At 37.7% G+C, this 24,851-nt stretch overlaps 16 non-coding genes across 16 annotated transcripts; 7 read left to right on the top strand and 9 right to left on the bottom strand.

Moving 5' to 3' along the window:
* Window positions 1-126: 126 nt before the first annotated feature.
* On the bottom strand, window positions 127-199 carry TRNAK-CUU (transfer RNA lysine (anticodon CUU)). The gene has a single exon. It is a non-coding gene; the product is annotated as a tRNA-Lys (tRNA).
* Window positions 200-436: 237 nt separating this feature from the next.
* On the bottom strand, window positions 437-509 carry TRNAK-CUU (transfer RNA lysine (anticodon CUU)). The gene has a single exon. It is a non-coding gene; the product is annotated as a tRNA-Lys (tRNA).
* A 137-nt stretch (window positions 510-646) lies between these two features.
* TRNAG-GCC (transfer RNA glycine (anticodon GCC)) lies at window positions 647-717 on the top strand. The gene has a single exon. It is a non-coding gene; the product is annotated as a tRNA-Gly (tRNA).
* A 173-nt stretch (window positions 718-890) lies between these two features.
* TRNAG-GCC (transfer RNA glycine (anticodon GCC)) lies at window positions 891-961 on the top strand. Its single transcript has one exon. It is a non-coding gene; the product is annotated as a tRNA-Gly (tRNA).
* Window positions 962-1,636: 675 nt separating this feature from the next.
* On the bottom strand, window positions 1,637-1,709 carry TRNAK-CUU (transfer RNA lysine (anticodon CUU)). Its single transcript has one exon. It is a non-coding gene; the product is annotated as a tRNA-Lys (tRNA).
* Window positions 1,710-2,269: 560 nt separating this feature from the next.
* On the bottom strand, window positions 2,270-2,342 carry TRNAK-CUU (transfer RNA lysine (anticodon CUU)). Its single transcript has one exon. It is a non-coding gene; the product is annotated as a tRNA-Lys (tRNA).
* Window positions 2,343-2,579: 237 nt separating this feature from the next.
* TRNAK-CUU (transfer RNA lysine (anticodon CUU)) lies at window positions 2,580-2,652 on the bottom strand. The gene has a single exon. It is a non-coding gene; the product is annotated as a tRNA-Lys (tRNA).
* A 110-nt stretch (window positions 2,653-2,762) lies between these two features.
* TRNAG-GCC (transfer RNA glycine (anticodon GCC)) lies at window positions 2,763-2,833 on the top strand. The gene has a single exon. It is a non-coding gene; the product is annotated as a tRNA-Gly (tRNA).
* A 173-nt stretch (window positions 2,834-3,006) lies between these two features.
* On the top strand, window positions 3,007-3,077 carry TRNAG-GCC (transfer RNA glycine (anticodon GCC)). Its single transcript has one exon. It is a non-coding gene; the product is annotated as a tRNA-Gly (tRNA).
* A 677-nt stretch (window positions 3,078-3,754) lies between these two features.
* Window positions 3,755-3,827, bottom strand: TRNAK-CUU (transfer RNA lysine (anticodon CUU)). Its single transcript has one exon. It is a non-coding gene; the product is annotated as a tRNA-Lys (tRNA).
* Window positions 3,828-4,385: 558 nt separating this feature from the next.
* Window positions 4,386-4,458, bottom strand: TRNAK-CUU (transfer RNA lysine (anticodon CUU)). The gene has a single exon. It is a non-coding gene; the product is annotated as a tRNA-Lys (tRNA).
* A 237-nt stretch (window positions 4,459-4,695) lies between these two features.
* On the bottom strand, window positions 4,696-4,768 carry TRNAK-CUU (transfer RNA lysine (anticodon CUU)). The gene has a single exon. It is a non-coding gene; the product is annotated as a tRNA-Lys (tRNA).
* Window positions 4,769-5,022: 254 nt separating this feature from the next.
* TRNAK-CUU (transfer RNA lysine (anticodon CUU)) lies at window positions 5,023-5,095 on the bottom strand. The gene has a single exon. It is a non-coding gene; the product is annotated as a tRNA-Lys (tRNA).
* A 110-nt stretch (window positions 5,096-5,205) lies between these two features.
* On the top strand, window positions 5,206-5,276 carry TRNAG-GCC (transfer RNA glycine (anticodon GCC)). The gene has a single exon. It is a non-coding gene; the product is annotated as a tRNA-Gly (tRNA).
* Window positions 5,277-5,448: 172 nt separating this feature from the next.
* Window positions 5,449-5,519, top strand: TRNAS-GCU (transfer RNA serine (anticodon GCU)). The gene has a single exon. It is a non-coding gene; the product is annotated as a tRNA-Ser (tRNA).
* A 2,329-nt stretch (window positions 5,520-7,848) lies between these two features.
* TRNAS-GCU (transfer RNA serine (anticodon GCU)) lies at window positions 7,849-7,919 on the top strand. The gene has a single exon. It is a non-coding gene; the product is annotated as a tRNA-Ser (tRNA).
* The last annotated feature ends 16,932 nt before the right edge of the window (window positions 7,920-24,851 follow it).

A 24,851-nucleotide genomic window follows, 5' to 3' on the forward strand; every position in this document is an offset into this window, starting at 1 on the left:
AATTAAAGGTGCATTATCTCGTAATTCTGATCAAGATTGTTTTTTCCAAGCCTGATGTAGGCTTAGTACATTGGAGAAATGCAGAAGAGAGGAATAGGAAAATGGCAACCCATGATTGAAAAGGAACGCCCAACGTGGGGCTCGAACCCACGACCCTGAGATTAAGAGTCTCATGCTCTACCGACTGAGCTAGCCGGGCAACTGTCTAGTACTGCTTTCTGGCGTTTTCTGGCTAATGTAGTAATAACCTTCTACTATTTTGATATACTTTTAGACTGAAGCAGCATCTAAACTCACGCATGTCATTGGTGGTAGACTTCTCGCTTCCCTCCTAGGAGGCCCCGATTCAATTCCTGGTCAACGCATGCGCTATGATTTTTGAAATGTTCTGTCTAGAACATAGAAATGTATCTGACCTTTCATGATTGAAAAGGATCGCCCAACGTGGGGCTCGAACCCACGACCCTGAGATTAAGAGTCTCATGCTCTACCGACTGAGCTAGCCGGGCAACTACTTTGGGAACTTTGGGAACTTTGGGAACTTTGGGAACTTTGCTACCGGTTTCCAGGTCAATTAGTAATAATTTTCTACAAGTATAACATACTTTTAGACGGAAGCAACAAAGAGCGGCAAAATTGATGCATGGCATTGGTGGTTCAGTGGTAGAATTCTCGCCTGCCACGCGGGAGGCCCGGGTTCGATTCCCGGCCAATGCATGTACTGTGTTTTAAAAATTCTCTGCACATTACGAAGTGCTTATTCCCACCTTTTTTTTTAAATGAATACAACCTTCTTTACAACTCCGAATTTGCACATATCGAACAAAACTATAAACAAGTCTAACATACTTTTAGCAGGGAGCAGCAAAGAGCGGCAAAGTAGAAATAAGGCATTGGTGGTTCAGTGGTAGAATTCTCGCCTGCCACGCGGGAGGCCCGGGTTCGATTCCCGGCCAATGCATATGCAATGTTTTAAAAATTCTCTGCACATTACGAAGTGCTTATTCCCACCTTACTTTGAAAGAAATACAACCTTCTTTACAACTACAAATTTGCACATATCAAACAAAACCATAGGACAAATGATAGCCAAAAGTTTTGAAAACATTACAGTTAAACAAAGCTCAAATTAAAAAAACAGCCAGGTACAAAACTGAAATTGTACTAGCAACAATTGGTTTAACACTAGAAAACTATTCAGCCAAAAATGTCACACTCAATATCTTTTCTATGTGGATACAAATATCAAAGAGTTCATTTGTTGCACCAACATCAATTGATTCCCAATCATTTTATGTATTTCAATATGGAGAGAGAGAGAGAGAGAGAGAGAGAGAGAGAACAGTTTAGAAATGAAAAAATGAAGAATCATACTTTTGTTTTCCTATTTTTTAGGGCTTCTATCATATGTCTGAATTAGATATCATTGTCAATTTAATAAATAATCTAGTAAATTCATGATAAAAGATTCAGGAGGTTTAGGAAAACTCTTTCTAAATTATATTCAGGAAATTAAAGGTGCATTATCTCGTAATTCTGATCAAGATTGTTTTTTCCAAGCCTGATGTAGGCTTAGTACATTGGAGAAATGCAGAAGAGAGGAATAGGAAAATGGCAACCCATGATTGAAAAGGAACGCCCAACGTGGGGCTCGAACCCACGACCCTGAGATTAAGAGTCTCATGCTCTACCGACTGAGCTAGCCGGGCAACTGTCTAGTACTGCTTTCTGGCATTTTCTGGCTAATGTAGTAATAACCTTCTACTATTTTGATATACTTTTAGACTGAAGCAGCATCTAAACTCACGCATGTCATTGGTGGTAGACTTCTCGCTTCCCTCCTAGGAGGCCCTGATTCAATTCCTGGTCAACGCATGCGCTATGATTTTTGAAATGTTCTGCCTAGAACATAGAAATGTATCTGACCTTTCATGATTGAAAAGAGAGAGAGAGAGAGAGAGAGAGAGAGAGAGAACAGTTTAGAAATGAAAAAATGAAGAATCATACTTTTGTTTTCCTATTTTTTAGGGCTTCTATCATATGTCTGAATTAGATATCATTGTCAATTTAATAAATAATCTAGTAAATTCATGATAAAAGATTCAGGAGGTTTAGGAAAACTCTTTCTAAATTATATTCAGGAAATTAAAGGTGCATTATCTCGTAATTCTGATCAAGATTGTTTTTTCCAAGCCTGATGTAGGCTTAGTACATTGGAGAAATGCAGAATAGAGGAATAGGAAAATGGCAACCCATGATTGAAAAGGAACGCCCAACGTGGGGCTCGAACCCACGACCCTGAGATTAAGAGTCTCATGCTCTACCGACTGAGCTAGCCGGGCAACTGTCTAGTACTGCTTTCTGGCGTTTTCTGGCTAATGTAGTAATAACCTTCTACTATTTTGATATACTTTTAGACTGAAGCAGCATCTAAACTCACGCATGTCATTGGTGGTAGACTTCTCGCTTCCCTCCTAGGAGGCCCCGATTCAATTCCTGGTCAACGCATGCGCTATGATTTTTGAAATGTTCTGTCTAGAATATAGAAATGTATCTGACCTTTCATGATTGAAAAGGAACGCCCAACTTGGGGCTCGAACCCACGACCCTGAGATTAAGAGTCTCATGCTCTACCGACTGAGCTAGGCGGGCAACTACTTTGGGAACTTTACTACCGGTTTCCAGGTGAATTAGTAATAATTTTCTACAAGTATAACATACTTTTAGACGGAAGCAACAAAGAGCGGCAAAATTGACGCATGGCATTGGTGGTTCAGTGGTAGAATTCTCGCCTGCCACGCGGGAGGCCCGGGTTCGATTCCCGGCCAATGCATGTACTGTGTTTTAAAAATTCTCTGCACATTACGAAGTGCTTATTCCCACCTTTTTTTTTAAATGAATACAACCTTCTTTACAACTCCGAATTTGCACATATCGAACAAAACTATAAACAAGTCTAACATACTTTTAGCAGGGAGCAGCAAAGAGCGGCAAAGTCGAAATAAGGCATTGGTGGTTCAGTGGTAGAATTCTCGCCTGCCACGCGGGAGGCCCGGGTTCGATTCCCGGCCAATGCATATGCAATGTTTTAAAAATTCTCTGCACATTACGAAGTGCTTATTCCCACCTTACTTTGAAAGAAATACAACCTTCTTTACAACTACAAATTTGCACATATCAAACAAAACCATAGGACAAATGATAGCCAAAAGTTTTGAAAACATTACAGTTAAACAAAGCTCAAATTAAAAAAACAGCCAGGTACAAAACTGAAATTGTACTAGCAACAATTGGTTTAACAATAGAAAACTATTCAGCCAAAAATGTCACACTCAATATCTTTTCTATGTGGATACAAATATCAAAGAGTTCATTTGTTGCACCAACATCAATTGATTCCCAATCATTTTATGTATTTCAATATGGAGAGAGAGAGAGAGAGAGAGAGAGAGAGAGAGAACAGTTTAGAAATGAAAAAATGAAGAATCATACTTTTGTTTTCCTATTTTTTAGGGCTTCTATCATATGTCTGAATTAGATATCATTGTCAATTTAATAAATAATCTAGTAAATTCATGATAAAAGATTCAGGAGGTTTAGGAAAACTCTTTCTAAATTATATTCAGGAAATTAAAGGTGCATTATCTCGTAATTCTGATCAAGATTGTTTTTTCCAAGCCTGATGTAGGCTTAGTACATTGGAGAAATGCAGAAGAGAGGAATAGGAAAATGGCAACCCATGATTGAAAAGGAACGCCCAACGTGGGGCTCGAACCCACGACCCTGAGATTAAGAGTCTCATGCTCTACCGACTGAGCTTGCCGGGCAACTGTCTAGTACTGCTTTCTGGCGTTTTCTGGCTAATGTAGTAATAACCTTCTACTATTTTGATATACTTTTAGACTGAAGCAGCATCTAAACTCACGCATGTCATTGGTGGTAGACTTCTCGCTTCCCTCCTAGGAGGCCCTGATTCAATTCCTGGTCAACGCATGCGCTATGATTTTTGAAATGTTCTGCCTAGAACATAGAAATGTATCTGACCTTTCATGATTGAAAAGAGAGAGAGAGAGAGAGAGAGAGAGAGAGAACAGTTTAGAAATGAAAAAATGAAGAATCATACTTTTGTTTTCCTATTTTTTAGGGCTTCTATCATATGTCTGAATTAGATATCATTGTCAATTTAATAAATAATCTAGTAAATTCATGATAAAAGATTCAGGAGGTTTAGGAAAACTCTTTCTAATTTATATTCAGGAAATTAAAGGTGCATTATCTCGTAATTCTGATCAAGATTGTTTTTTCCAAGCCTGATGTAGGCTTAGTACATTGGAGAAATGCAGAAGAGAGGAATAGGAAAATGGCAACCCATGATTGAAAAGGAACGCCCAACGTGGGGCTCAAACCCACGACCCTGAGATTAAGTGTCTCATGCTCTACCGACTGAGCTAGCCGGGCAACTGTCTAGTACTGCTTTCTGGCGTTTTCTGGCTAATGTAGTAATAACCTTCTACTATTTTGATATACTTTTAGACTGAAGCAGCATCTAAACTCACGCATGTCATTGGTGGTAGACTTCTCGCTTCCCTCCTAGGAGGCCCTGATTCAATTCCTGGTAAACGCATGCGCTATGATTTTTTAAATGTTCTGCCTAGAACATAGAAATGTATCTGACCTTTCATGATTGAAAAGGAACGTCCAAAGTGGGGCTCAAACTCACGACCCTGAGATTAAGAGTCTCATGCCCTACCGACTGAGCTAGCCAGGCAACTGTCTAGTACTGCTTTCTGGCGCTTTCTGGCGCTTTCTGGCGTTTTCTGGCTAATGTAGTAATAACCTTCTACTATTTTGATATACTTTTAGACTGAAGCAGCATCTAAACTCACGCATGTCATTGGTGGTAGACTTCTCGCTTCCCTCCTAGGAGGCCCCGATTCAATTCCTGGTCAACGCATGCGCTATGATTTTTGAAATGTTCTGTTTACATAGAAATGTATCTGACCTTTCATGATTGAAAAGGAACGCCCAACGTGGGGCTCGAACCCACGACCCTGAGATTAAGAGTCTCATGCTCTACCGACTGAGCTAGCCGGGCAACTACTTTGGGAACTTTGCTACCGGTTTCCAGGTCAATTAGTAATAATTTTCTACAAGTATAACATACTTTTAGACGGAAGCAACAAAGAACGGCAAAATTGACGCATGGCATTGGTGGTTCAGTGGTAGAATTCTCGCCTGCCATGCGGGAGGCCCGGGTTCGATTCCCGGCCAATGCATGTACTGTGTTTTAAAAATTCTCTGCACATTACGAAGTGCTTATTCCCACCTTTTTTTAAAATGAATACAACCTTCTTTACAACTCCGAATTTGCACATATCGAACAAAACTATAAACAAGTCTAACATACTTTTAGCAGGGACCAGCAAAGAACAGCAAAATAGAAATAAGGCATTGGTGGTTCAGTGGTAGAATTCTCGCCTGCTATGCGGGAAGTCTGGGTTCTACTCCCGGCTAATGCATATGCAATGTTTTTAAAATTCTCTTCACATTACTAAGTGCTTATTCCCATCTTACTTTGTAACAAATACAACCTTCTTTACAACTACAAATTTGCACATATCAAACAAAACCATAGGTAAAGTGATAGCAAAAAGTTTTGAAAACATTACAGTTAAACAAAGCTCAAATTTAAAAACAGCCAGGTACAAAACTGAAATTTTGACATTTTAGAAATGAAAAAGTGAAGAATCATACTTTTGTTTTCCTATTTTATAGGACTTCTATCATATGTCTGAATGAGTTACTAAATCTGAATTTGTATGAAAATGTGTAAGAGGGCTGTTATGGAGTTATTATGCAAATACTGTGACTCTGTTTGTTTATGGTAACATTGCATTGCCTTATACTTCCTGTTTCGTGTTCCTACCCCTGACCTGGATGTAGTTCTATAGTTCAATATGATTCCTCACACTAACTGCTTGTAGTGTCTTTATATCTATACATGAAACATGGTGTCAGAAGTAACTAGAATCAGGACTGAGCCTCTTGTTTGGAGAACAGCAGCTTTAAGATACAGCACAGCTTTGTGAGTTACAGCCTAAAACGTTTTTTTTTCTTTCTGATATTTGAGAGCTTAGAGACTTAAAGACAATATGACTGCCATGAATTGCATACCTCCCCCGGAGGAAATGAGAATCAGTGGGGATTGCAGCAGCAATTGGGAAACTTTCAGAACTGAATTTGAAGATTATTACCTGGCTACAGGGTTGAATGAGAAATCTGCAGCAGTGCAGGCAGCAACTCTGAGAAGGGTCATGGACAGTGAATGCAGGCATGTGTATAAGCACAATCTGACCCTCACAGCAGAGCAGAAAGAGAATGTTACAGCCATTTTAGATGCACTGGAAGCTTATTTTAAACCTGCTAAAAATGTCATTTATGAAAGATATGTGTTTGGATGCTGCAAACAAGAAGAGGGAGAATCTCTTGATAACTTTGTTACACGCTTGAGAGAAAAGGCAGCAACTTGCGAATATGGTACTCTAAGGGATGAATTAATAAGGGACAAAATTGTTCTTGGTGTAGCTAGTGAGAGCACACGCAGGCATCTACTAAGAGAACATGACTTAACTTTAAACACAGCCATTGAAACGTGCAGACAGCACACCGACAGCATAAACATTGCAATGCAGCGACAACACATAAGCAAACCGCAGCAACAATGCCGCCTGTTCAGCACAAATGCTGCAAACCCTACAGCATGCAAATATTGTGGGACTGTGCATTAAAGAATTAAAGAGCAATGTCCAGCTTATGGGAAGTCTTGTAGGTCTTGTGGTAGAACAAATCACTTTGCTAACGTTTGTTTGTCAAGTAAAAGACAGCCATCACTAGGAAAGTTACACACCATGGAGAACACATCTGCATATGAGGAAGAGCCACACACCGCTGAAGTGATATACAGTAGTGAATTGATCAGCACTGTGCAAGCCAGAGGAAAGAAATGGTTTGTAACTTTAAATTTAAATAATAAGCCCCAATCCTGCCAGCTCGATTCAGGAGCAACATGTGATGTAATGTGCTTGAGAGACAAAATGATGTTAGCACCAGAAGTACGTCTACTGCCAAGTGACACCAGACTAAAGTTATACTCAGGTGAGATTATGAAATCTCTAGGACTCTTCAGGACAGAATGTGTCATACGTGGAAGGACACACAAGCTAGAGTTCGAAATTGTGGAAGCCTGCCAAAAGCCACTGTTATCCGATTCAACCTGTGAGCGTCTAGGGCTGATGCATTTCTCAATCCCCGCAGAGCTCAACGTGATGGACAATCAATTCAAAGGGCCCTTGACAAAACATTTGCTATTAAAGGAATTTAGTTATGTTTTTAATGGGCCAGTAGAATCTGTACCAGGGGAAGTTCATTTTGACCTTGACATAAGTGTCCCTCCAGTACAATGCGCACCACGCAATGTAGCAGTGGCCATAAAACAGGCAGTTAAGGCTTAGCTCGACCAGTATGAGGCTGATGGACATTTAGCTACAGTGACTGAACCAACTGATTGGATAAGTAACATGGTGATTGTAAAGAAGCCTGATAAGCTAAGAATATGCATAGATCCCAAATTCTTGAATCAGGCACTGAGGCGATCTCACTACATCATGCCAACTCTCGAGGATGTTTTGTACAAGCTGCCAAAGGCACGTCTGTTCACGCTTGTTGATGCCCGAGATGCATTTTTACTATGTAAGTTAGATAATGCAAGCAGCTACATGACAACCTTCTGGACTCCATGGGGCAGGAAAAGATGGCTCAAGTTGCAAAGAGCGGCAAAATAGAAATAAGGCATTGGGGGTTCAGTGGTAGAATTCTCGCCTGCTATGCGGGAGGCCTGGGTTCTATTCCCGGCCAATGCATATGCAATGTTTCAGTTGTACCAGAGGTGTATCAACGTAAACAACATGAACTATTGGCTGGACTCAGTGGTATTGAGCCAATAGCTGATGACATCCTTGTGGTTGGCTGTGGGGATACAGATAGGGAAGCAGAGCAAGATCATGATGGTAAACTATTGGAACTGATGAATCGTTGTAGGCAGGTGAAACTAAGACTTGGCATGAAAAAACTGCAATTCAAGGTCAAAGAGGTCCGCTTCCATGGACACATACTGTCCTTTGAGGGTTTGAAGGCTGACCCAGAAAAAATCAGAGCTATACTAGATATGCCACAGCCAGCAAATGTGAAATCCCTGCAGCGCTTTATAGGATTTGTTACCTACCTATCAAAATTCCTACCACACCTCTCAGAGGTTTGCGAGCCGTTCAGAAGGCTTCTGGACAAGGATGCAGTTTGGCATTGGCTTCCTAAGCATGATAATGCGGTGCAGGACATCAAACGTTTGGTCACAGATACACCTGTCCTAAAGTACTATGATGTTACAAAACCTGTAACTATTCAAAGTGACACAAGCAAAAGTGGACTAGGGTGTTGCCTATTGCAAGCTGACCAGCCTATCCCTTTTGCTTCAAGAGCACTAACCCTTACTGAGCAAAACTATGCACAAATCGAAAAGGAATGTCTGAGTATTTTGTTTGCCTGCCAGCGCTTTCATCACTACCTCTATGGTCGTGACGAGATCACGGCAGAAACTGACCATAAGCCTCTGATATCTATTTTCAAGAAACCACTTTTGTGTGCACCAAAACGTCTACAGAGCATGTTGCTCACGTTACAAAATTATTGTCTAAATGTTGTATATAAACCTGGACCTGAAATGTACATTAGTGACACTCTTAGCAGAGCTAGAGCAGCAAGTGGTACACCCGAGAGAGCACAACACACAGTTTGCAATGTTCAACAGGACCTGAATGTCCTGTTGCAGATTCATCATTCAGACTATTTAAACATCACAGACCAATGATTGCTTCAGATAAGACAGCACACAGAAATTAATGAGAGTTTGCAAGCACTTAAGTATGTTGTTCTGAATGGTTGGCCTGACTCAAAGGCAGAGGTGCCATTAATTGTAAGAGAATACTGGACTTTCCGAGATGAAATCGGCATTCAGGATGGTGTACTGTACAAGGGGTCAAGGGTCATCATTCCTAAATCATTAAGATCGGAGATGCTGACACGTATTCTTGCCAGTCACATTGGTGGAGAAGCATGCTATAGTCAGGCACGAGATACTCTATATTGGCCCACCAAGCTCCCCTGTGCATTCCATTTCGGACATAGCACAGCTCCTTAGTGAATCCATAACTCAAACCCAAAAAGTGAAATTTTGGTTTTTGGAGATTTTAACATCGATTGGCTGAATCCAAAAAATAACAGTTGTCGCTCGCTGTTTAAATCTTTGCAGCTAACGCAATTAATCTCCTCCCCAACTCGCATAAACATCAAAAGCCATAATCATACCCTGCTCGACTGGATTCTCTCCACTTCTCCCGACCGAATTCAGGAGGCAGGTGTTCTCCCTAACAATTTCAGTGACCACTGCTTAGTGTACTGTGTGCGTAAAATAAAGGCTACTAAATCCTCTCCCAAGGTTAAAATCACCAGGTCCTTCAAAAAATTTAATCTTCAATCATTTCTAAATGACATCAAGAACCTCCCCTGGCACAGATTAAACCTAATCCCAGATCTAGACTCTGCAGTTGAATTCTTTCAGTCTGAACTCCTACAAGTTTGGAATTTACATGCACCGCTGCGTAAGGTGAGAGTAAAAGGAGCACACTTGAACTGGATCACAGCTGACCTCATTCAAATGTACCAATTTCGGGATTCATTGTGGTCAAAGTTCAAGCATACTGGCTCTATGAATGATCACTGTGTATATAGACAATGGTGAAATATATGTACTAAACAAACAAAATTGGCTAAGGCGCAATATTTCTGTGAAAATCTGAACAATAATATATGTAACCCTAGAAAGTTTTGGAAACTCATAAATAACCTACAAAATCCACCAATCCACTCCCAACCCTCCACTGTCAATGTGGATAACCAAGACCTGCAACTCCCCTTAGAAGTAGCAAATGCCTTTAACAATTATTTTGTAGGATGCTCCACCACCCTGATTGACAAACTAATAAATGGCACACATCCTGAAGCTACAAATGTGGATCAGGCCCCACTAAAACAGCAAAGACCCAATATAGAAAAGTTCAATTTTAGACCTGTACCCTTCAATGTCATTAAGAAACACCTCGATAATCTAAAAATGAAAAACCAGTCAGGACCTGATCAAATCCCAGCAATGCTGTTGAAGCTCAGTGCGCCGGCAATTGCTAAGCCTGTCGCAACCCTAATTAACGAATCCTTGGTGTCTGGATACATACCCAAACTCTGGAAAACTGCAAGAGTAGTGCCTATTCATAAAAGAGGGAAGTTAACCTTGGTTTCTAACTATCGTCCTATATCATTGCTCCCTGTATTGTCAAAAATCTTAGAAAAATGCATCCATACGCAATTATGCGAGTATTATCAACTTTCTAACTATCTGACCCCTGATCAATCAGGTTTTAGACCAAATCACTCCACTACAACTGCCCTCCTAAAAGTTTGCAACGACATCCAAACTGGCATGGAACAAGGAGACCTAACTGGAGCTATTTTGATTTTGATTTTGATTTTGCAAAGGCTTTTGACACAGTGGACCATGACCTACTACTTCTCAAACTAAAAAACTCTGGTATTGCTGATCGCCCGTTAACCTGGTTTAAATCATATGTATCGGATCGATCACAATATGTCTCTGTCTCTAATAGTGACTCCCTCCCTCTCCCAGTCACGTGTGGTGTTCCCCAAGGTTCCATTCTCGGCCCCCTACTATTCACATTATTTATAAATGATTTGCCTAATGTCTGCAAATCCTCAACTGTACACATGTACGCAGACGACACGGTAATCTATGCAAACAAATCTGATCTGCTGCAGCTTGAAGCAGTGCTCCAAGACCAGTTCACAGAGGTAGAAAAGTGGATCTCGAAAAACAAACTCTTCCTAAACACAGACAAAACGGTCACAATGATCTTTGGAACGGGACCTAAAATACAAAAATTACAAAATTCCCATCTTCACATCAAAACAAAATCCAATTGCACGCTGACCGCAGTCCACTCTTTTAAATACTTAGGTATGTTGTTAGACCCCAATCTATCTTTTGGACTCCACATAGAAAAACTTGCCTCTAAACTTTATCCAAAACTAGGTGCCCTGTACAGAAACAAATCTTGCCTCAGCCCTACAGTAAAGGAAAAGATTGTACAGCAAATGCTTATGCCTATCTTGGATTATGGGGACATAGTATATGCACCTGCTCCGCAAACTCACCTTAATAAACTAAATACGTTATATAACTCATTCTGCCGCTTTGTGCTACAATGTAACTACAGGACCCACCATTGTGACATGCTAAAAGAACTAAACTGGCTGTCGCTGGAATCCAGACGCACCCTCCATCTTTCCTGCCTTTTCTTTAAGAGCCTTTCTGGGAAGCTCCCACCTTACCTGAGCAGAATGCTCTCCCCTGCTATTCCCACCTTCTATAACCTCCGATCCAATAACAGCACATTATTTAGCTTGCCTCAATACTAAAAGAAAGCAGCTCGATCCTCCTTTTCCTACAGAGCGACACAATTATGGAATGACATCCCTCACACTTTAAAAACTTCCCCAAGCCTAAAATCCTTTAAGAGATCCCTCTATACATATCTCAAAACAGAATGCTCCTGTCATGGTTGATTAAATATTTCGTACCTGCTCTATGTTAAATGTTTGCATATATTGTGTATTATTATTATTATTATTGTTTTTGTATTTTATTGTACCCTATTGTATCAATGCAATGTTTTGTGATCCCAGGACATACTTGAAAACGAGAGAAATCTCAATGTATCCTTCCTGGTAAAATATTTTATAAATAAATACTCTATATTGGCCCAACATGCAAAATGAGATCAGAGACTTTGTTAGCCATTGTTCAGCATGCAATGAATATGCACAGGCACAACAGAAAGAACCCATAATGTCACATGTGCTGCCCACACGGCCTTGGCAAATTGTAAGCATGGATTTACTGAATTATGCTGGGCAAGATTTTCTACTAATTGTTGATCACTATTCTGACTTTTGGGAGATTGAGCTCCTTCCCGACCTGTCTGCTGAAACTACAATCAAGTGTTGTAAAGCACAGTTTGCACGTCATGGACAGCCAGACAGGGTAATCTCAGATAATGGACCTCAGTTTGCATGTGAGCAATTCAGACGGTTCTCTACAGATTGGGGGTTTGAGCATCTTACCTCTTCCCCGCGACACCCTCAAGCTAATGGCAAAGCGGAATCAGCTGTAAAGATAGTGAAGAATCTTTGTAAGAAGGCCAAGTATGAAGGTAATGACCCGTGGAAAGCATTTCTACATTGGAGGAACACCCCAACTGAAGGGATGGACAGTAGTCCTGCACAGCGCTTGATGTCAAGGAGGCTGAAGACTTCATTACCAGTGGCAAATAAACTACTTGAACCTTGTGTGGTAACAGGGGTACTGAAGAAACTGCGACGGAGGAAACAGATCTCCAAACTGACATACGATGTGTCTGCCAAAGACTTACCTGAACTAAGCATTGGAGAGCCAATCCGTATGAAGCTGCTCCCTGGTGACAGGACTGGTCGCTGGAGACTGGGTACCTGTGTTCAGAGGGTTGCTCCTCGATCATATCTTGTAGAAGTGGAAGGCAGTCTCTACCGCCGCAATCAAGTGGACCTGCGAGTGGCAGAACATCTCACCACACAAGCCTATAAGCATCCTGCACTTGAGCTTCCCGAGGCTCTCAATGCACCTAGTCCTACTGGACCGCATAAGCAAGGCAGAGACAATACTGCTATCATATCAGAAGGATACAATGAGGATGACATAATGCAGCCTCTTATACCAACAAGTTCTTCTGTGCCAAACACACTAGCCAGAAAAGAGGGCAACTCCTTATCAACACCTACTGGAGCTGAACAGCTTTCCTCAGGCAAAATCCCTGTGGCCTTGTGTAGCGGTCGAGTTTCAAGACCACCAGATAGACTTAATCTGTAGTGTATCTATCAATAATGCATTATGTTATGTTTAAGAATGTTCAGGATCTGTTTTAGGTAAATTTTGGATTGAATGTAAAAAGGGGAGATGTTATGGAGTTATTATGCAAATACTGTGACTCTGTTTGTTTATGGTAACATTGCATTGCCTTATACTTCCTGTTTCCTGTTCCTACCCCTGACCTGGATGTAGTTCTATAGTTCAATATGATTCCTCACAGTAACTGCTTGTAGTGTCTTTATTTCTATACATGAAACAAGGGCCTTTATAGAATTAATGATAGAATCTTTTTGTAGGGTCTAAGCAAATTTATTAAAGTGATTTTGCTAGCATTGTCAATTTAATAGAGAATCTAGTAAAGTCATGATAAAAGATACAGGATTTATAAGAAAATACTTTCTAAATTATATTCAGGAAATTAAACATGCATCAACTCATAATTCTGATCAAGGTTGTTTTTTTCAAGCCTGATGTGGAATAGTACATCCGAGAAATGAAGCAGAGAGGGATAGGAAAATGGCAAGCTGTGATTGAAAAGCAAGACCCAACATGGGGCTCAAGCCCACAACACTGAGTTTAAGAATCTCACACTGTACTGACTGAGCTAGCCAGGTAACTGGTTGAAGGTTTTGCTAACGGTTACCAGGTAAATTAGTAATATTTTTTTACAATTCTAATATAATTTTAGCAGGAAGCAGCAAAGTACAGCAAACTCAACAAGGCATTGGTGGTTCAGTGGTAGATTTTTTTTGTCTGCCATAAAGGAGGTCCGTGTTCAATTCCCAGCTGTCGCATATGTAAAGTTTTTTAAAATTCTCTGCACATTACTAAGTGCTTATTCCCACCTTATTAAAAAAAAAAATACAACCTTCTTTTTAACTCCACTTTGGCACATATCAAACACAACCATAGGTAAAGTGAAAGCCAAAAGTTTTGAAAACATTATACATATCTATAAAAAATGAAAATATTTTTTTTTTTTCTAAGTGAAGCATATTGGAATGTAAAGTATTCACAACTACCTTCAGTTTTAGCACAGTTGTTCTAATGCGGTGTCGAGTTAGCGTGCAAGCAATAAATGTTTTTTTAATAGCTTGCCCCATTGATGTCTGCAGTTGAGATATCCAAAGTCATTGGAATTTCACTCACAAGTTTTACTTTCAACTTGTAGTATGCATGCTAACTCTTCCAAGTTAAAATTCTTGTATGAGCACAGTTAGCACCAGAGCAAAAATTTTAGTTAGCACAACACATGTTATCTGGCCCTTTATATTTCAAAACAGCTTAAGATAAACATCTCTTATTTTAACTTATTTTAACATACTTATATGGAGAGTTTTGAGCTGGTACAGTCCCTGAAATGGGGCAGGCTTTTGAAGGAAATCATTGGAGCGGAGGTTGTGCCAATGTAGTATTGATGCAAATATACACCATGCCGGCAGTCTGAAGGCCAAATGTGTCTATTAATTTGTAAACCCCATCAACACTGTAAACCTAAGCATCTGATAGACAGAATTTTATTCTATTCAAAGGATTTGATTGACAAATTACTGTATCAGCCTTCCTTATAAGAGAATCCCCTAAACTCATCACCTGTCCTATCCTGTGTTGTAAACCTCCTGTGTCTGAAGGACTATTGATCAACACAGCGCTAGGGAGAACTGTCCGCACTGAAACTGCAATATCTGATTGGACATCCTCAACATGCCCCCCTTTCCTGGCTGCAGGTGCAGAAAGCAGAAATTACAGTGCACCAGCAACCTTACTGTTATGCCCACTAGGTGGCGCCAAAGGAAAAGGTAGAAATTCAGCTGTAGATCCCCTATAATTTTTTTTTTTCAAGAATGGATAGTAAATCTAGACAAAAATGACACTTATTCTGTTATTTGTAACTTGCATTGTTAATTATATTTAATTTAGTTTTTTTTCTCAAACATAAATCACATTTAATAAATGTAAACATATTCAACAACATATGTATAAAAAAGATGGAGCCATCCAAGAACTACCACAAAGTCATATCTCTACCTTGATAATCAGTGTCGGCAAAAAGTATCTTCAAAAACATATCTAAAATATCATTTATAATAATAATTATTTTTTTGTATTTTTTTTTTTAGATATTTACCTTGCCTTACCACTATCATTTAAAGGGACAAAAAACTTTTTTTTTCTTTCATGTTTCAGATAGAGCATGTGATTTAAAAAAAATAAAAGTCAATTTATTTCTATTATCTAATTTGTTTTGTTCACTTACTATATTTTGTTGATAAGTATACCTAGGTAGGCTCAGGAGTTTCTGATTGGTGGATGCACATTTATTGGGTGCTTCTGGCTCATCCAATGATTAAGCTAGTTCCCAGTGGCAAATAGCTGCTTCTTCAACAAATGATACCAAGACAATTAAGTAAATTAGATCAAAGAAGTAATTTGGAAAGTTGATTAAAATTGTATTCTCTATCTGAATCATGAATCATAAAAGAAAGATTTTGGGTTCCATGTCCTTTTAATAAGGTTTTGGTTCACTTGTAATAGTGTATTTGATTGTTCTATTATCAATTCCCTTTTAAATGTTTTTTTTTAATACTCCTAGTTGAGGGGAATTGCGTGATTTCCATAAAGTTTAACATGATTTTTTTTTTAAATCTAAGCATTAAAGGGATAGTCAACACCAGAATTTGTATTGTTTAAAAAGAAAGATAATCCCTTTATTACCCATTCCCCAGTTTTGCATAACCAACACTGTTATAGAAATACACCTTTTACCTCTGTGATTACCTTGTATCTAAGCCTCTGCAAACTGCCCCCTTATTTCAGTTCTTTTGACAGACTAGCGGTTTAACCAATGAGTGCTCACTCCATGGTAACTTCACATGCATGAGCTCAATGTTATCTATATGAAACACATGAACTAATGCCCTCTAGTGGTCAAAATGCATTCAGATTAGAGACAGTCTTCAAGATCTAAGAAATTTGCATATGAACCTCCTAGGTTTAGCTTTCAACTAAGAATACCAAGAGAACAAAGCAAAATTGGTGATAAAAGTAAATTGGAAAGTTGTTTAAAATTACATTCCCTATTTAAATCATGAAAGTTTTTTTTTGGACTTGACTGTCCCTTTAACAGCATTCATTTCACATTCAATTTCAACATGTACTACAAATTATTTTTGCCTAGAAAAGAATCCTTTGTCAATTTGATTTGAATTTTTGGTCATGCCCATTGCCCATTTACAATTTATAATTCCTTGGCTATGTAGCCCTTGCTTATTACATTTTTAATTTTCCAGTTTAGACCCTCTTCCGTTTAAGGGATAGTAAAGTCGAATATAATCTTTGAAAATTCATATTTTAAACTACTTTCTAATTTACTTTTATCATCAAATTAGCTTTCTTCTCTTGGTATTCTTAGTTGAAAGATAAACTTAGGTAGGCCCATATACTAATTTCTAAGCCCTTGAAGGCCGCCTCTTATCTGAATGCATTTGACAGTTTTTCACAGCTAGAGGGTGTTAGTTCATGTGTTTTATATAAATAACATTGTGTTCATGCACATGAAGTTATTTAAGAGTCAGCACTAATTGCCTGAAATGCAAGTCTGTCAAAAGATCTGAGATAAGGAGGCAGTCTGCAGAAACTTAGATACAAGGTAATTACAGAGGTAAAAAGTATATTTCTATAACAGTGTTGGTTATGCAAAACTCGGAATGGTAAATAAAGGGATTATCTATCTTTTTAAACAATAACATTTTTGTGTTTACTATTACTTTAATATATACTTGATATAGTAATTTCAAATGTTATTCCATACATTGAGTTGACAAGGTTTTTGTGTTCTTTAAATATGTGAGTCCTATGTACAAAAAAAACAGGTGCACAAGGTTCCCAACATGGGAACCTGTTTGTCCGCCTTCTCGAAGAACATGCAGTGGACACTGTACAGTATGTTTGCTGTATGGATGAACCATCACACTAGCACAATGTAATCCCGAGCAGGGCCTCTCAATCACCCTGAACAAATACGTTCAGGGTATTTTATATCTGCCACCTCAGAGGTGGCAGAGAGGTTAAAAAGCAGTGGTCAGATAACCAATTTATTTGCGGAAAGCAAGCTCGCTCCACAACAGCTCAAAAGTAGCATCCGTTGCTTTGTACATTAAGCCCTAAGACCCTTTAGCTACTTCAAATACAATCCTGTTCATTCAATCCCAGTCCACATATAATGTTTATAATACCACCAATATGAAGTTTGACCTGTAGTTATGTATAAAACTGTGCAATTGGGTTGAAACATTTCTGTTTTATTTTATCAAAATATTTAAAATTGGGGGCGGAGCCAACTATCGAGGAAATCAGTCGTGTGTGCTGAGGGCTCCTGGATCTTATATGTTATAATTAACACCTACCAATATCTAAAGCAAACTTTATTACATCAAAAGGGGACCCTGTCGAGTGTAACACTATTGGTGGCATTGGGAACTCTTGAATAACTATTTTTGGCTATCCAGAAGCCAGGATACAATGGAGGCCTTGGATGGCTGGTGGCCAGCTGTGATGCAGCTCCTACAAGATCATTTCGACAACCTGGACCGGGCTCTGCTTAAGTGCTGTGTTCGCACAGTAGTGGAGGAGAACAGTCCCAAACGGCCAGCTAATCGCCCTCTTGCCCATACTATACATACTAACATCTCAACTATCTACCAGAGTAGCTGTGCTACAATGTCAGCCCCTGAAAGTCTGGGCAGCCATGTTTCTCTCTTGTGTATACCTACCGCTGCAGTGATGAACTGATTTGCGGTGTCAGTCAAGGGGATAGCCCAATTGTAAAGCATGCTTTCAGATCGGCTGTGGATCCGACATGCCTGAAGAGGGTCCTGACCTCGCCACCGAACCCACCTTTGGGCGCAACCTGCGCAGTCTCTGTAAGTGGCAGCCATGTTCGAGATGGTTCTCCCCAGCTTGGTGTTGGCGGTGCTGGGTGAACTTTGACAGCTACATTCGCATGGGATGAGTTTATTCTGCTTTGGGGTTCCTTCGCTCTGATACACCACTCAGCTATTTTGTGTACTAGCAGTAGCTTTTTCATTGACCAGCATGGACACTTGGTGAGGATCAGAGTTGGGTAAACAGACTATCACCTATTGAAGGAAGATCAATATCTAGTATACTCCTATGAGGGGAACATTCTTCATTACTAAGTCTTGACCCTTAACTATATATATATATTTTTTTTTATTGTTTTATTTTTTTTACTAGATATTGACTGTTTTGTAGCCTTATTAACAGGATGGCACGCACTAAGTATAAAGATTGAAGGAATTAAAATAACCTACAAACTGAGAGACACTAACAATTTATATAACATGTTTGATGTGCGCATGTTTTGATGTTTATTTTTTGTGCAGTTTATTGATATGTCTTCCTACAACAAGATTTAAGTGCTATGTGACGACTGTAGAATTTGACACATCAGAGAAGCTCGACAATGTGGATGGAAATTATCCCCATAGCTTGCTGAATAGATTAGTTCTTATCTAACAACAATTCCTTGTCAGGGGAAATTAGTTAACTCTTTTAGCTTAAATCTTTTAGCTTAGATATTTGGGTATTCATATTTGTACACTTTATTTTTATGTTATAGTTAAGCTACTTGTTGCATTCTGTAATGGAGACATAGGAGATATATAGAGGTTGAAACAAACTATTCTGCTTAATATGTTTTTTAACCCATATGCTATCTGTGGTGTTGTTTATACATATATATATATATATATATATATATATATATAACAGTAGGATAAATATATCACGATAGGAGTTGTACTTTCCGCCTGTTACCACTAGAGGGGGGTCAAAGCTTAGCCCTAGATGGCTTTATGCAGTTCTCCTGTGCTCTTGGTACCATCATTTTCTTTTGTCTTTATTGCTTTGTAATTTTAGATTTACTGCTCACAAACACATTTTGTAGACATATGATATTTGCAAGAGCTACTATCTTCCTTAACTACCTGTTAGCCTGAATAGGAATTTGTGCAATGTTTTCTCTTAACCCAATGTCTAAATTACAAAAAATGTTGGTGTGGGATAATGGCATACATTAGACACCTGTCATTGTGCTCCATATATAGCAAATTAGTCTTTTGTTAGAATCATTACCTCTTTTGGTTAAAGGCTCCAGAGTTCTTCTTAATATTTTTATTTTCCCTTAGCCCTTACTACGCTCTCCACATTTTATGTAGCAGTTTATACTATATTTATTCTCAAATGTGAATTGTCAATTACACTAACTGTGAGCCCGTGTCAATGCCTGATAGTTATGGGGTGTCAGCTATACTGATGCCACTTCTACCTGTCTATTAAGTATCATATCTAAAGCAGCTCAGGTAGTGGGTTAACACACAATGTTCATATATTTGTTGCATGGGATTTTACAGCAGTTCTGTATGTCTATGTTAATTGTTAATATGAGGGGTGTGTCATTTATTAGCACCTTTAAGTGGGAATCATTTCCCAAGCGGCTTATTCTATTAGTATCTCTTTGATCAATGGCACTTGTTTCTATTCATGGTTTGCTTGTTGTTGGGTGTAGGGCCCACACCCAACTAATAAGATTTTTTGATCTCTCAAACCGGTATATTTCTGCTTAAGCAGTATATTTTATTATTTTGGAAACTAGTGCGCCTTTACAACTGTGCTAATCTGATTTGGTCATTGTTTCTCTTTCCCTGACATACATTTCATATTGTGCATCCCTTACTTGTCGCATAGTTTCACCCTTTGATTTTTAATGGCATTGGGGTATGCTGTCGGCCTTCTGTAGTATTAGAAGCAGTTAGTTGGTTGAGGTCTGTTATTTTATTGGAAGTCTATATAATTGCCATTCCCACTCTATATTTAGGTATGCTATTATGGGCTAAAATAAATTCTTATGGCTATCGGAGAATCTGGGCATATCCCTAGTCTGATAAGATACAAGATTAACCTCCGCCCCCCCTTCCCATTCTTTAGACTCTGACCTCCTCCTAATTCATTTGTTTTTATTACAATATTTTGGGTTCATATGGAATACATTGCCCCCCCCCCTTACTAGAGCGTCTGATTTTCAATATAGATTGTACATTTGTTTACTATTACAATGTTGGATTTAGTATAGACTGTACATTGTTATGCTTCCCTCCTAACTTACCACGCTTCCTTAATTTTTCATTCCATACTATGTGCTCTACGGAGCTCTGTAAGGCTTTATATTTAATTTTGGGAGCCCAACTAACCCCCCCCCCATTCACCTACTCATTTATTCATCCACTCAACCACTCACTCGTTCATCCACCTACTCACCCATTTCATCTTATAGCTATGTATGCTGGGTCTCTTTACTGTCATTGTCTATATATCATATTTTAGCAACCTGGGACCCAGATAATCTCTTCCCCGGCCTACTCACTCCCTCGTTCATATTTTCATACACCCACTCATCAACCCATTCATTCATTTACTCGTTTCATTACCTTCATTTATATACTCACCCATTTCCTCATCTAACTAGGTTTTCCCTCATTCATCCATCCATTACCTTAACCATATACCCATATGCGTTGTGCCCCTTTAAAGTTGTTGTATACATACTATATTTTAACAAATCGGAGTACCATTTGCTTTTCCTTAGTTTACTCCTTCATTCATCTACTTACTCATATACCCATTCATTCCCTCATTCATACACTTACTCATCTATTTACTCAGTAACTAAACCACTTCTTTAGTTACACATTGAAGTTTTGATTCAATTTTCTATAGACTATTGTTCCCTAAATACTGTTTTAGATCTCTGGTGAGTTGTATACCAGAGACTTCTAGCGCGGGTTATCCTCGAATATACCGCAAAATTAATTACAGTTCTTTACAAATCTGTGACAACTTTGTATATGTACTAAAATGTTGGGCTTTCTTGTTTATCTTTCAAAGTTTACTATCTCTGTATATCTTGGTATACATGTTCATATTATGCTTATATGTTATTTACTTACTGAAGCAAAGATGTAAAGCAAGAAAAAAAAAAGAAAAATTTGAGGTCTACTTTAGATTTGTAACTCTGAATATGACATAATCTGGACTATTATTATCCTGGAAATGGAATATACTGTATGATTTGCCATATTTTGGTTTATTATGTGATGTTATACTTCTTATGTTTATATGTCATATCAATATTAACCTCAATAAAAATTATTTAAACAAAAAAAAAATATTTAAAATTTAAAATTTTGTGTAGTTAAACTCTTTACTTTCTCTATTTAAGAGTTTCATAGTATATCTGGCTACAAATTCTTTATTATCTTTTATTGGTAGAAGTTGTAGTTTCCTGTTTTAAACCCAGATTTTCACACATTTCATAACATGCTCTAAGCACATATAAAATTAAATATATTTAATTTGAATAGGTAACTTTTTTTAAATATTTTTTTACATTATTTTTAAATAATGTTTTGTGTTTATCTCCTGTTAACCAGTTGTTTTCCCTTATTTCAGTTCATTTTGACAGATGTATTTTAGTCAATCAGTGCTGACTCATAAATAACTCCACAGGAGTGAGCACACATGTACTAGAACTGTCTAGCTGTAAAAAATACTGTCAAAATGAGATAAGGGGCCTTCAAGGGCTTAGAAATTACTATATGAGCCTACCTAGGTTTAGCTTTCAACAAAGAATACCAAGTGAACAAAGCAAATGTGATGATAAAATTGGTAAGTTGTTTATAATTGCACGCCCTATTATGAAAGTTTAATTTTGACTGGACTGTTGTTTTAAAGACTCTGCCTGTCAAAATTTTAAGAAGTTTAATCCATCTTTTAATGTCTCTTTCAATTTCTTCTATAATTTCTTGATAGTCAAATATACATTAGTCCCTAGGTTTTTCGAAATCGTAATTCCTAAGAATAGAAAATAATTTTCCAGTTCCTTAAAACTTGAGCAATGATCCTTATTTCTCTCCTTTTATTTTTTTTTATCAAACCATTACATTTCAAACTTGCTCTAAGTAATTCTAAACCCTGAAAATAAGACAAACTCTTTTAATATGTCTACCATTTTAAATAAATTAGTTTTAGTTTTGTTAACAAACAGAATTAGAACACTAGCATATACTGCTAGATAAAGCTTGTTTTGTTTTTTTCTGTGTGTATCCCGTTATAAGCAGTTAGCCAACAATTCTATACTAATGAGGAGAGAGGACATCCTTGTTTAGTACCTCTATATATTTGAAATCACTGAGTTAACTTATCATTTAATATTAATTAATATGTTGCAAAACACTATATAGTGCTTTCAATTTTTTTTAATCTCTCCCTAATTCATTCTGGTGCAGTGCAATGAATAATTTATCCCAGATACCATTATAAAAGTTTTAACTATAGCAAGTTTTGGTTTTCTATATATATTTATTCTTATACAAATTCTTATTACCACAAAAATATTACTTTTAAAAACTTTCCTTATATTTTGAACCTAATTCCGTCCATTGATAAAGCCTGTCTAATGTATTATGATTACAAGTGTAGCATTATTTAATGTTACCGCTCTCATGCTTACTCCGATAGAAGTAAGCTTTTTGCACCCATCGGGAAGTGCTCTTATTGCAAGTAGAAGCAAGAAAAGAGAGAGATTTGTTTCTAAAGCAAAAATCTCAGGAAGAAGATCTAAGATCAATATGCATTTCAAAGGGCTTCACAGTTGCTCAGCAAAGTATCTGGCCAAGCTAGTTAAGAACAGGAAGAAAAAAACTTTATATCTGCTATTAAAATAGAGAATAATAGATATTCAGAGACCATAGGTAATAGCAATGCGTTTTTTGAATATTATCAACGGCTATAGACAGGATTGGAGGTAAATAGCCTTAAAGGGACAGTCTAGGCCAAAATAAACTTTCATGATTCAGATAGAGCATGTAATTTTAAACAATTTTCCAATTTACTTTAATCACCAATTTTGCTTTGTTCGTTTGGTATTCTTAGTTGAAAGCTTAATCTAGGAGGTTCATATGCTAATTTCTTAGATCTTGAAGGCCACCTCTTTTCAGAATACATTTGAACAGTTTTTCACCACTAGAGGGTGTTAGTTCACGTATTTCATATAGATAACACTGTGCTCGTGCACATGAAGTTATCTGGGAGCAGTCACTGATTGGCTAAACTGCAAGTCTGTCAAAAGAACTGATATAAAGGGGCAGTTTGCAGAGGCTTAGATACAAGATAATCACAGAGGTTAAAAGTATATTATTATAACTGTGTTGGTTATGCAAAACTGAGGAATGGGTAATAAAGGGATTATCTATCTTTTAAAACAATAAAAATTCTGGTGTAGACTGTCCCTTTAATCAAGAGAATTTCTGGTCCAAAATTAAGATTCCAAAAATCTCTGATGAAGATAATCTTTTACTGAATGCTCCAATTACGATGGAAGAGATTAGTAAGGTCATAGATAGGACTAAATTAAATAAGGTAGCTGGCCCAGACTCTTTACTGGCAGAAATTTACAAAATCCTTGCAGATGAAATCAAAATGACCTTAGAAAAATTATTAAATAGTTATTTTATATCATACAAACCAATGTCTGTTTATTTCTCAGCAGCTAATATTTCATTAATCCATAAAAAAGGTTAAAATCCAGAAGAGCCGGCCTCATAAAGGCTGATATCAGAACTCAACACAGACTATAAAATGTTATCATTTATCATTGCATCCAGAGTAACATCTTGTATGGATAAGATTATACACATTGATCAGACACATTTAATGTCAGCTAGAAATTCTGCAAAAATATTTGTAAGGTTGTGACTTTTTTAGATTATTTTTGGAAATGTGGTACAAGTTAAACTTTTCATCTCTCTTTGATAAAGTTAAAACTAATTTGGAAATTTGGGCCTCATTTCCATTATCAATGTTGGCTTGCGATAATTTAATAAATAATCTTTCCCCGCCTGCTATAACCGATACAGAATTTACCACTATTTATATTTAACACTGCTCTGCGTAAGCTACTATCTTGGTTTTCTAAGTTTATCTCAGGAGATAAGAGAGTGCGTATTTCTATAAAAAAATTAATGCAAAAGAGGGGACTTGCGGGTCTGGCTCTTCTAAATCTTAAACTTTATAACCTTGCATCCCTGTTTAAGATAGCAATAGGTTGGATTGCAAAGACTAATATCTTTTCTTCTTTTAAAATGGAAAACCATTTTATTGCTCCGTTCTCTTTAAAAAATATATTACATTGTGCATATAAGCAGCTCCCATCTAATATTATTGGCCTAACGTCAATTAGAAATGTGGTCATAGCTAGGCACAAATTTTGTTTAATATTTGAATTAGACCAAAGTGTTTCAGAATTATTCCCTATAATTGGTAACCCTCAGTTTTTGCCTTGAATTTATCAAAAAGTTTTTTTCGAGACTGGTCTAAAAAAGGTCTTGATTATGTTTATCAATTAATTTCTGAAAATAGGAAGATTTTATTCTTTCAGGAATTTGCTCAACAATACGATATTTCCAGAACTTTGTTTTTTGCATATTTGCAAATTTGACATTATGTAAATACTCTAGGGACGGAGCATAGTCCTTTGATCGCATGGGCTGATATCAAGACCTGTATTCAAAAATTTGTTGCGGGCAGTACCTCTATTTCATTGATGTATGATATTATGTTGACTAAACAAAGCTTACCATATTTAGATAAACTATGTAATGTGTGGACATTTATCTCGCTAGAGATG

Source organism: Bombina bombina, chromosome 7 (genome assembly GCF_027579735.1).
Source record: "Bombina bombina isolate aBomBom1 chromosome 7, aBomBom1.pri, whole genome shotgun sequence".
NCBI classification, from domain to species: domain Eukaryota; kingdom Metazoa; phylum Chordata; class Amphibia; order Anura; family Bombinatoridae; genus Bombina; species Bombina bombina.